Source organism: Protopterus annectens, chromosome 11.part0 (genome assembly GCF_019279795.1).
Source record: "Protopterus annectens isolate FY-2018-M chromosome 11.part0, PAN1.0, whole genome shotgun sequence".
NCBI lineage: Eukaryota > Metazoa > Chordata > Ceratodontiformes > Protopteridae > Protopterus > Protopterus annectens.
This window is the reverse complement of record NC_056745.1, coordinates 120,847,981-120,860,679: the sequence shown is the minus strand read 5'-3', so window position 1 is coordinate 120,860,679 and position 12,699 is coordinate 120,847,981. Positions and strand designations below refer to the sequence as shown.

Genomic DNA, 12,699 nt, shown 5'->3' with positions numbered 1-12,699 from the left:
GGTAGTGGCTGTTGCTCTTGTAGAATGAGGTCGTATGTTCTGTGGGATTGGTTTTCCATGGAAGGAGTAACAGAATCGTATGCAATTTCCTATCCATTTGGAGATTGTCTGTTTGGAAATTGCTTTTCCTTCCCTTCCTGTTGCATAGGCTACAAAAAGCTGGTCAGTTTTTCTGTTACTTTTTGTTCTGTCCAGGTAGTAGCGTAGCTGTCTGTGTACATCCAAGGTATGCAGCATTCTTTCCCCTCTGTTTTGTGGGTTGGGGAAGAAGGTAGGTAGGTGGATTGCCTGGTTTAGGGACACTCTGGATACCACCTTAGGCATAAATGTAGGATTAGTCCTCATGGACACTCTGTCTTGGTGGAAGATTAGGAAGGGTTGCACTGCCATTAGGGCCTGAAGTTCAGAAACCCTCCTTGCTGAGGTTATTGCCAGTAGGAAAGCAGTTTTCCATGAAAGATGCTGTAGGTCTGCTGTTGCTGCTGGTTCAAAGGTGCGAGTGTCAACTTTTCTAGCACAAAGTTCAAATCCCAAGCTGGCAGTGGTGGTTTCCTAGGAGGTTTTACATTCTTGATCCCTCTGAGGAACTGCCTGAGTAGAGGATGTGAGAAGACAGGTGGATCAAAGCTGTATTCTGCTGAAATAGCTGATGCATGTATCTTGATGGAGGAATAGGACAGGCCTGTATGTAGAAGCTCTGCCAAGTACTCCAGAATGTTAGCCATATCTATATTCGACACATCCTTCCCTCTTTCAGCACTCCAAATGACAAACCTTTTCCATTTCCCTGCATAGTTCCTTCTTGTTGAAGGTCTGCGGGCTTCAAGGATAATGTCTTTAACCCTTTGGGAGAGATCTGGAATAGTTGCTGCTATGTGATGTGCCATGCAGTCAGCTGCAACGTTTTAGGTTTGGATGCATGATGCTGTAGTTGTTCTGAGTTAACATCAAAGGCATCAGGGTATTGACCACATTTTGTCCCGAGACATGCTCCTCAGCAATGGGTACCAGTGTTGTCTTGGCCAGTTTGGAGCTATCAGGATTATCCTTGGACGTTCCTCCTTGATTTTTAGTAATACCTTGTGTATCAAGGGAAGAGGTGGGAATGCATATGCTGTCAGGCCTTTCCAGCTGAAGGAGAGCGAATCCACTTCGATGCAAGTGGATGGAATGTCCTTGTGCAGAATTTTTGAGCTGATGGTTGAGAGGGAAGCGAATAGATCTATCTGTGGCATTCCCCATTTCTTTGCGATGGTCTTGAAGATGTCCGGTGTAGCATCCATTCGTGAGCATCCGAGGTGGTTCTGCTTAACATGTCTGCTAGAGTGTTCTCCTTTCCGGTACAAACATTGCCTGTAACTGGATGTTGTAGCTGAGTGCCAGGTTCCAAAGGTCCAAAGTCATTCTGCATAGGGGTATGAATGAGTGCCTCCCTGTTTGTTGATGTACCACATGACTGTGGTGTTATCTGTCCTTATCATCAAATGGCCTTCTTTGAGAAATGGTCTGAATTTTTGGATTGCCAGTTTTACTGCCAGCATTTCTTTTAGGTTGATGTGCAGGTGAAGTTGGTCCCAAGGCCCACAATCCTTGCACGCATTTGTCCAGCATGTGAGCCCCCATCCTAGGTCTGAGGCGCCTGTTGTGATGGTTTGGCTTGCTTGATATTTGTGAAAGGGTAAGCCTGGGTTTGACTGGCATGCTTGAGCCCACCATAGGAACTCCTGTTTTAGGCATGGAATTAGTGGAATTTCTGTTTCTAGGCTGTGCCTGTGTTGGGACCATAAATTCTTTAGGTACCACTGTAGTTTTCTCATATGCAGTCTGGCATGTGGAACCAAGATTATGCATGATGCCATGAAGCCCAAGGCCTGCAGAACTTTTCTTGCTGTTAGCTTGCTGTGGTTTGTTAGTGCCAAGAAGTAAAGAGGGAGATCTTTTGTTTTTCTGCAGTTAGGAATGCCATTTGTTTTACTGTGTCCAATTCCGCCCAAGAATGTCCTTGTTTGGGATGGAATCAGCCTTGATTTTTGCAAATTGACTGTGTATCCCAGTGCTTGTAGCAAGTAAATGACCCTTTGTAAATCTGTTGTCAGCTTGCTTTTGTTGTCCCCTTGTAGCAGGCAGTCGTCCAGGTATGGATAAATTTGGATTCCCTGTAGTCTGCAGTGGGCGATTACTGATGCCAGGCATTTTGTGAATACTCTGGGCAGTAGATAAGCCAAAGGGCAATGCTGAGAATTGATAGTGCTCTGATCCTGCAAGAAATCTGAGGTATCTTCTGCAAATTGGTCGAATGGGGACGTGCAGGTATGCCTCCTTGAGATCTAGAGTTACCAGCCAACACTCCTTGCCCAGCATGGGAAGAAGTTGCTGTAGGGTCAGCATCTTGAATTTTGGGACAATGATGTATGTGTTTAAGGTGGACAGATCGAGAATAGGTCTCAAGCTTTTTTCCTTTCTTGGAACTAGGAATAGTCTGGAGTAGAATCCTTTGCCTTGTTCTGTTATTGGTACTCTTTCCACAGCTCTCATCTTTGTTAATTGCATTATCTGCTGTAGAGCTTCTGTTTTTGATTTGGAGGTAGGTTTGGCATTCCTCTTTTGACTGGTATAGTGTGGAAGTGGAACCGGTAACCTTGGTCTATGGTTTGCAAAATCCACTTGTCTTTTGTGATATAGTGCCAGTTCTTTGAAAATAAGGTTAATTTTCCGCCTAAGGGTGCTGCTATTTGTTCCCTGGTAGGCGGAGTTAGAATCAAGTCACTGTGATTGCCCTGTTGTAGTGGTAGTGGCTGTGCCTGTGGCTCTGTTATTACCTTGCCACTGTCGTCCTCTGTAGGCACCCCCTCTGGTTTGATTTCTGCCTCTGGAACGCCTATTCCTGCCCCTTTGGGATCTTGTGGAGTCAGGAAAGGACCAATTTTTGGCAGGCCAGTTCCTGCTAAACCTTGGGGGCTGAACCTGCAAGAAATCTTTAACCGTTTGTACAGATTTTGCCTTTTCTTCCATTTTCTTCATTACCTGCTGGGCAGGTGTACCAAACAAACTGGTCTTATCCATAGGAGCATCTAATAACTTAGCTTTAACATGATCCGGTAAAACTTGTTCCTTCAGCCATGCATGTCTTCTTATCACTGTGCCAGTCATGGCTGATCTAAATGAAGCCTCCAGTGCATCATAGCCACATTTTAAGGAATGGTTACTAACCTGTTGTATGTTATTTACCATTTCTAATAGATTTTCTTATCTATAGAGTCATCAGAGGATAGCTTTTTAGTTAACTGATCAAGCATAAACTCTTGGTATTGTATCATGTGAAACTGACAGTTTAAAGCTCTAGCTGAGAGAGTAGCAGAGGTGTAAACCTTTTGCCCCATCTGTCTAAAGACCTGGCTTCCCTTTCAGAAGGAATAGGGTTTTTGCTGTGGTTGAGGCTACTGCCTTAGGGCCCTGGGATATAGTTTCGGGTCTGCAAGAGGGCCTTGTATAGGTGATGATGAGTGTCTGGCACCCTGTAAAATCTATCTGGTTTGGCAGGTGCTGGAGGTAAAGAATCTGGTGCAGTGCAAACATCATTAAATGCATCGTCCACAACAGAGAGGACAGGAGGTATAGATAAGGGCCTGTGTTGTGGTAGGTGCAGAAAAGTCCTAAGTCTTTTTCTGGAGTCTGAAAAATCCTGTTCCTGCCATTGGAAATGTTCTCTCATGGCATGTAAGGTTTCCCCAAAGGAGAATTCTTCTGGTGGGGAAGCAGCTGGAATGGCTTCTTCAGCATCTGAGTCCTCAAAATTGGAGAAAGGAGCCTCTGGCTGGTCTGTAATATCTGAGTCTTCCGCAGAATCATCAGAGGACACAGGCTCGAGGGGCTCTGGGGGGCTGAGAGGCCCTGTCTAGGTGAGATTGAGATCCCCTAATTAAGGATATTAAATCTTCTGCCAGAGTAAGCATTTGTGAACTAGAAGTGGGCCTGGTTGAGGGGGGTTTAACAGGCACTGACTTAGTAGATTTGGCTGCTTTAGCCCTGGCGAAGGCCTTAATAGACATGGCTGCAGGAGGCCTAGCAGCACCACGTGCTGGGGTAGAGACATCCAAAGGGATGGTGTCTGATAAGTCACTAGTAACCACTGTAGTAGGTAAAATTTCTGAGGCCGATTCAAGTAAGGTAACCGGAACCTCAGTAGTAGTCATTGATTCGGCTGTACTCTGATCAGTTTTCGGTTTCAGCGAAACCGAGACACTCATGTTTGCTTAACCATGGTTTCGGCCGAAACCGCGGACCGCGAGTGTCGGTCTTTGTCTTTGCGTTTTTTAATAATTTGGGTAGTCGGAGGATCCGATGGCATAATGTACGCAAATTCAGAGCCGAAAAACTGTTCAGCAAACTCCGACCGATGTCTAAGCGTTCGTCGGTTGAAAGAAGCACAGGCCGAACAGGCTGCTACGTCGTGGTCTGGGCCTAAACAAGGCAAACAGTAAGAGTGGAAATCTTTATGAGGTATTTGTTTCCCACAAGTTAAACAGTTATTGACTTTTTCTGACATCGGCTGAGGCAAGAAAGAGTCCCCAACGGGTACTTAGCTTTAGAAGTCTTGAAGGAGTATTCGATAGTAGTAATCTCTGGATCTGACCGACCGGCACTTGCGAACAGCTTCTGCTTCGGGCGCCACGCGGCAAGAAAGACTGAAGAAAATGGCGTCGGCTGATGCCTTTATACCCGAAGACCAGCAGAGATGACGTCGGGTGAAGTGCGACATCATCCGAAGCCGGACCCGGACTTTGGAATCCGGCCGACCGAAGGGCTGCCTGACGACAGGACAACCCAGTTGTTATGACTGCAGATGCATCCATGAAGGACATCTGTGGTGTTGTCTGTCTTTATCAACAGTTGCCCTGGAAGAATAAGGCATTTTAAGGCTGTCAGAGCATTCTGTACAGCTAACCTTTCTTTTTGATGGATATGCAGGTGCATCTGCTTTGGGCTCCATTTTCCTTGAATATACTGTCCTGCCATGTGAGACCCCTCATGCATAGTCTGATGCGTCTGTTGTTAGGGATTGGGCGGCAGGGTGTTGAGTGAAAGGGAGTCCTTTGTTGTGGTAGCAGGCCTTTGCCCACCAAAGGAACTCTGCCCTTAGACAAGGAATGATAGGAATCATTGTTTCCAGGTCCTGAGAATGTTGACTCCAGAGACTTAAGTACCACTGAAATTTCCTCATACGCAGAATTGCATATGGAATTAGTAGAATGCAAGAGGCCGTGAACCCTAGGGCTTGCAGTATTTTTCTTGCAGATAGCGGGGTTTCGGTGGCCAGTAGATTGAAGTAGTTTGTCAAATAAATTTGCTTGTCTGGATTGAGGAATGCCATCTAGGAAGTTGCGTTCAAGCTTGCTCCCAGGAATACAATCTGTTGGCTGGGTACCTGATGTGATTTCTTTTCATTGATGGTGTATCCCAGTGAAGTTAGAAGTCTCTTTACAAACGTCAGGTAATGAAGTAGCAATTCCTGACTGTCTGCCTGAATCAGGCAATCATCCAAGTATGGGTAAATTTGAATTTTTCTCTGCCTGCAATCTGCAATGGCTGGAGCTTGGCATTTTGTGAATACCCTTGGCACAGTAGATAAGCCAAAGGGAAGTGCAGAGAACTGATAGTGCATAGAGCCTGCTCTGAACCGTAGATATTTCCTGCAAGATTCGCTTATGGGGATGTGCAGATAAGCTTCTTTTAAGACTATGGTTGCTAGCCAGGAGTCCTTGACTAGCACACGAAGCAGCTGTTGGAGAGTAAGCATTTTGAACCTTGGAACCACCAGGAAGGTGTTGACAATAGACAGATCCAGGACAGGACGCCAAGAGTTTTCTTTTCTGGGTACCAGAAACAGTCTGGAGTAAAAACCTTGTCCCCTTTGCTCTGCTGGGACAGGTTGAATAGCCTTGATATTGAGAAGAGAAAGTACTTGCTTTTGGGCCTCTGCCCACTGGCATGGGGGACGTCTGGCCATCCGCTTGAGGTTGTCAGTGAGTGGAAGTAGAATCTGTACCCCTGGGATACAATGTTCAAGACCCATCTGTCCTGGGTGATATATTCTCAGTTTTCTGCATGCAGGGCAAGATTTCCTCCTAACGGTGCATGTACTTGGGCAAGGCTTGGAAGTGTTAAGGATATGCCACTGCAAGATTTTACCATAGGATGGTGGCTTACTACTCCCTGTTTTGAAGGTGGGAGTACTCCATTGCTTAGATCTGTGCATATCCCGAGACTGTAATCTTGGTGGTCTGCTGCCCCTGGGTTTGGACTGAGAAGGTCTGAGAGGGACTGGAAAGGACCAGTTTTTAGAAGGCCACTGCCTACTGAATCTAGGTGGCTGTACCTGTAGGAAATCCTTAACAGTTTGCATAGATTTAGCTTTTTCCTCCATCTTTTTGAGGACTTCTGCTTTACTGCCAAACAGGCATTCTTGATTTAATGGTGCATCTAGTAATTTTGCTTTGGCATGTTCTGGCAAGATTTGTTCCTTAAGCCAGGCATGCCTTCTAAGAACAGACCCAGTAACAGCAGCCCTGCTAGATGCTTCTAAGGTATCAAAACCATATTGCAAAATATGTTTTCCAACTTGGTTTAGCAGAATGCATTAACTCTTGTAAATCTTTATTTTCTGCACAATCGAAGGGGTAGGGTTTTTGGCTGTTGTAGCCTTAATTCCTTTAGGTCCCTGGAAAATGGTCTCTGGATCTGCAGTAGGATTCTTAAAGAGGAATTTCTGGGAGTCAGGTACTCTGTAGTACCTGTTAGGTTTCCAGGGAACTGGAGGCAAAGTATCAGGGGTAAGGCTGGATTCCAAGAAGAAATCATCTATAATTTCCAGACCAGGAGGGATAGCTATAGGCCTGTGCTGAGGGAAGTTTAAAAATTCCCTGATTCGCTTTTTGGAATGTGGGTAGTCCTGGCACTCCCAGCGGAAATGCTCTCTAAGGGTATGCAGGGTTTCACCAAAAGAAAAATATTCTGGTGGGGAAGCAGAGGGAATTGAATCCTCTGCATCAAAATCCTCATAAGTAGATAATGGTATGTCCTGGTAATCAGAAGGATCAGAGTCAACAGACTCATGATCTGAAGAATCAGAAGGAAAATCAGTTCTTGGTCTTTTTGTGGGGGAAGGCTGGCTTCCCCGAATTAAAGTAATAAGATCTTCGGCCATTCTAAGCATGTTTCTGAGGCATGTGGGCCTGAGTATGTGCTTTGGTCGTCGGTTTCGTAGGCGTAGTGCAAACTCTGGGCCTGAGAAATTCCGTATGTTTGGTTTGTAACAAAGTCGTCGGTTTAATATGAAAATCAGAAGGCCTGAATACACCCTCAGAAGCCGGTGCCTGCACAGTGGCTCCAGACCCATTCAAGGTAGAGACATCCGCTGGTTCCATAGTCGAAGAAGTACCTCTAGCGCTTCAGCAACCACCTTCAAGGAGTATAAAACATCACATAACTTACACAGTTTATATACCCTAATACATCTAACAATTAAACAATTAATCTAAACCAATTAATCAATAAACATTAAAAAATACTTAATACTGCTTTCTCATCAAATAAGAAGCCTCCAGTTACATTCCACATTCAGACCCTGAGGAAATAAAGTGTCATATTACAAAATGAAAATACTCTCTTTATATAGCAACTTCTTTTTATACAAATCATCAGAAAATACACCCTTCATCATAATATGTTCTAAGATAGTGGCTTGTAGCCCATTTGGATTAAAATTGTGAACCAGCATAAAATGTTTGGCAACAGAGCTATCTTCTTTATTATTTATAATATTCCTGACGGGTTTATATTATATCATCGAACGCTTAAAAAAGCGAACGCTGATTGATCGACCTAATTTAATCGAAAGCTTACAATCTCGAACTGTCAGATCAGAGATTTTTTTCCCAGGGAAAAAAAAATCGCTGATCCAAAACACATACACACAACACAAGCACACCAAACAAACAGAAATCCACACACATACACCTAAAATCTGATACCTAACCCTACACTAAACTATGCACACACCACTAACTACCCACTTACCTTAACCCAAACCCTAACCCTAAGGTCTGTCACTATCGCACACTCACCTCACCTGCTCCCTAACCCTAACTCACTTAAATCTGCCCTAACCCTCATGTCCACTCAATCGCACACACACCTAACCCGAGCCCTAACCCTAACTCACCTAAATCACCCTAACACTCGCATCCACACAATCGCACACTTACCTGAATCTGACCGGTAACTTTCCACCATAACACTGAAAATACCGAAGCAACAGAAACGGACAACCAAATTGTTTCCCTAGGAAAAAATTCGAGTTTCTGCTGCTTCGATATTTTACAGTTTCGCAAAAATAAGTTCGATCAATCAGCGTTTGCTTTTTTAAGCATTCGAGGATATAATATAGACCCTTCTTGACATGCTCCTGCAGTCTAGTTTTAAACTTCCTTTTACTTTCTCCTATATATACAAGGTTACAAGGACATTTCAACGCATAAATAATACCTTCAGTGTTACAGCTATATGTATTTTTAGCCTCAAATACATGGCCATTTATATACTTAAAAGTTGGAACAATATAATGACAAACATTGCAATGACCACAGGGTAAAGTTCCTAGTCTCTGCATGGTCCTATACTGCAGTGTCTCAGTGGGATATTTAAATTTGTGTACCAAGATATCCTTTAAATTCCTACCTCTACGAAATGAAATGCCTAAAGACCTAGGCAATAAATATTTTTTAGGTCCATTGATCTAAACAAAAAATTCCAGTAGTGTTTAACAATATCTATTAAAACATCACTGAAAACACTATACGTAGAGACAAAATAAACTAGACTTTTCTCTTGATTTCTAACATCTAACTTGTACCCCTTACTTCCATAACTTTATGTTGTTCATTAGTAACCTTATCTATAGCTGTTTGAATACTACCTTCACTATAGCCCCTCAATCTAAACATCTCACTAGTCACACTAATTTCTTTAAAGAAATCAGTGTCAGTATTATATAGCCGTCTAAGTCTCATACATTCCCCATAGGGCAAAGAGGCCAAAGTATGAACTGGATGGCAGCTAGTCCCCATCAAATACTGATTACTATCAGCAAATTTTCTATGCACAGAAGTACGTAAAATATTGCTGTCCTCCAAAATCAGATGTATGTCTCAAAAAGTTATATCTTTGCCCACCTGTATGCCATCAAAGGAAAGTCCAAATCTATTATGTTGCATAGCTTCTATAAACTGACCAACATAAGATATCCCACCTTTACAAATAAAAACAAGATCATCTATAAAATGAAAATAACCAACTACATAATTTTTAAAAAAATCTATATGGTATAACCATTCTAACTCACACAAACCCATCATCAGGTTGGCATACATGGGGGCAAAAGATGCCCCCATGGCAGTGCCCTTGATTTGTCTGTATATTTGTTCATTAAACATAAAAAATTGTTATTCAGACAAAATTCCAATATTTCAATAATATAATATGTTACTGGACTATCACCCAAAAATATTTTACTGCTTCTAGTCCAAACTGACACTGTATGTTAGTATACAAACTAACAACATCAACACTTATAAAAAACATATCTGCACTCCATTGTATTTTTAGATCATTTTTCCAAAAAATCAAAACTATGCCTAATATAACTAGGTAACTTTATTACATAAGGGAATAAATATTCATGCAAAAATTTTCCAATATTAGATAAAAAATATTTTTGAGCAGATACAATAGGCCTACCAGGTGGGTCAACCCCACTTTTATGAATTTTTGGAAGACAGTAAAATAAAGCCAACTCCCTGTCATCAGTATTAAACTTTTTATCTTTGTCATTTTGTGAAAAAATATTTTAACCTCACTCCCTTAGATACAAGGGTGTCAAAATCATTCATAGCCTTAATATATTCATTTGTATTACTCTTAACACAAGTATTGGTATCATCCAGATGTGTCATACACATTTTATAATATTGATCAACATTCATTACCACTATATCTTACCACCTTTATCAGATGGTTTAATAATAAGATATTCATTATTCGCTAATGCCTGCAGTTCCTTCCATTCCTTTTTATTCAAATTATATACCAACTTATGCTTATACTGCATAAAATCACAAAAAGCATTTTCTACAGCAAAATTCAACATTTGAGAAAAACACTTTATATGTTCATGTTGGCATGGAGGAATAAAATCACTTTTACTCATTATTTTATCAGTTTTTAACAAACTATAGGCATTATAGTCACTTGCACAATCAAAGCATTCCTCAGGGTCAGATACACAAGAATAAAAACTGTTCTCTAAACTATCAGATTCTAACCCACTACCATCACCTTCTTTATACTGGTTATTGGCAAAAAATATATTAAATGTATCTTCCTACACAGTCTAAAAATATCACACTTTAATTCATGTAACCGAGGCAGCACTGTGGGTGTATATTTAAGACCTTAATTCAAAACATTCATCTGATCTACAGACACACCAAAAATGTTATGAACAATAGAAACTTTTTTACACTCAGATGCAGTAGTTGCATGGATTGTTTCACCCACATCTTTGTAAACAAAAGACACAGAACTGTCAAGAAAATCTTGCACAACATTATTTACAGTCACACGAATACCATTTGCTTCTCTTGTTATCATTGAAACTGTGTCCTTCTCGATTATTAAAGTTCCCAGACTGAAATCTTCCTCTCTTCCGCTCACTCTGCTCTCTCTGCTCTTCCTGAAACTGCTGGTTCCCTCTCCGAAAATCTGAGGTTAATCTAGATGGATTTTGAGCTGCTGGTAATGCTGGAAAATGCACTCCTTCACCTCCACCATTAGAGGAAATGCCCGAAACATCTGAAGCAAAAGACACACTCCTAGAAGGAACTGGTGATTTCTTAAAGGGACCAGTGCCTTTATTACGATGAAAATGTGTTGGTTTTTGCCATAAAAAAGCACACTTACTTTGGTAGTCTTTTAAATCTCTTTTCAATTTTGTGCATTTTCGATCAATGAGTTCTTTTTCATATTTATCTAAACCAATATTTACATCTGCTAAAAAACAAACTGCATAGATGGAAGTCTTTTAGATAAATCATTATAGGCAGCTCTAATGTCTTCCTTAAGCTTGTTTTGTTTCACACGATCTCTTTCTAATAGAATGGAAATCCATTCTAAAGTACAACGATGAGCTGCCAAATAACCATTTCTTAGAAAATTGCACATCCCTTTCATCAGACATATCAAAAGGAGTAGAGGGACTCTTAAAGGCTCTTAGTCCCCTAGGTGTAATGTCTAAGTCAACATATCTTTGCAAGCTTAACAGATTAAAGTATACAGCAGTTTCTTTATGCAGTAACTGTTCCAACTTACTCATTAAAGCACTCGAATCACCAGAAGTTGGTACTTAAAGTATGGAAGTAAGGGGTATAAGTCAGATGTTAGAAATCAAGAGAAAAGACTAGTTTATTTTGTCTCTACAAAAAGTGTTTTCAGTAATCCGTGGTGGTGGTGCTGCGGTAACATTGTCGCCTCACAGTAAGACACTGTCTGGTTCAATTCTCAGCTAGAAAGTACAGTTTTGTACCTACCATAAATGTAGATGTCCGATAGGAATGCATCTGCAGTCCTTACAAATGGGTAGTCCTGTCGTCAGGCAGCCCTTCGGTCGGCCGGATTCCAAAGTCTGGGTCTGGCTTCGGCTGGTGTCGCGCTTCACCCGACGTCATAGCTGCAGTTCTTCGGGTATAAAGGCATCAGCCGACGCCATTTTCCTCAGTGTTTCTTGCCCCAGATGCCAGGTGCCCTCTTGGATGGCTAAATTTGGATAAATGCCAATGTTTCCAAATAGTAGAGAGCAAACACATAAAATAAGTATGTATGTACATATATACAAACAAATACACCATAATAGATCCCCCCCAAGCTAGCTGAAGGATGGCAAATACCCTAGGAGTACCACAGAGGGGAAGGTGGATGGGTAATCCTGACTGCAGATGCATTCCTATCGGACATCTACATTTATGGTAGGTACAAAACTGTACTATGTCCTTCAAGGATGCATCTGCAGTCCTTACAAATGGGTAGAATACCATAGCTAAACTAGGGGAGGAGGAAAAAGGAGAGATTATGGTGTAGTTAGGATCTCTTGCAAAACAGCAGTGGCAAAACCTGCTCGGGATCTAGAGTATAAAGGTAAATTGTAATGCTTGGCAAATGTATGCACGGAGGTCCAAGTAGCAGCCTCTATAATGTCCTTGGTAGCCACTCCTCGTAAGAAAGCTGTGGTAGTGGCTGTAGCCCTTGTGGAGTGAGGCCTGATGTTCTCTGGAGTTTTCTTTCCATGGTAGGAGTAAAAATCTAATGCCATTTCCTATCCATTTGGAGATTGTCTGTTTTGAAATTGGTTTTCCTTCCTTTCTTGTTGCATATGCTACCAGAAGCTGGTCAGTTATTCTATTGGACTTGGTCCTGTCCAGGTAGTAGCGTAATTGTCTATGTACATCCAAGGTATGCAACAGTCTTTCTCCCCTGTTCTGTGGGTTGGGGAAGAATGTAGGTAGGTGGATAGCCTGATTTAGAGACACTCTGGATACCACCTTAGGCATAAATGTAGGATTTGTTCTCATGGACACTCTATCTTGATGG

The 12,699-nt window shown here is 41.9% G+C and overlaps 1 protein-coding gene across 1 annotated transcript in view; it reads right to left on the bottom strand.

Annotated features, from left to right (window-relative positions):
- Positions 1 to 12,699, bottom strand: part of LOC122815199 (serine/threonine-protein kinase WNK1-like) — a 3,137,204-nt gene that overhangs the window by 732,234 nt on the left and 2,392,271 nt on the right. The gene's annotated exons all lie outside the window — the stretch shown is intronic.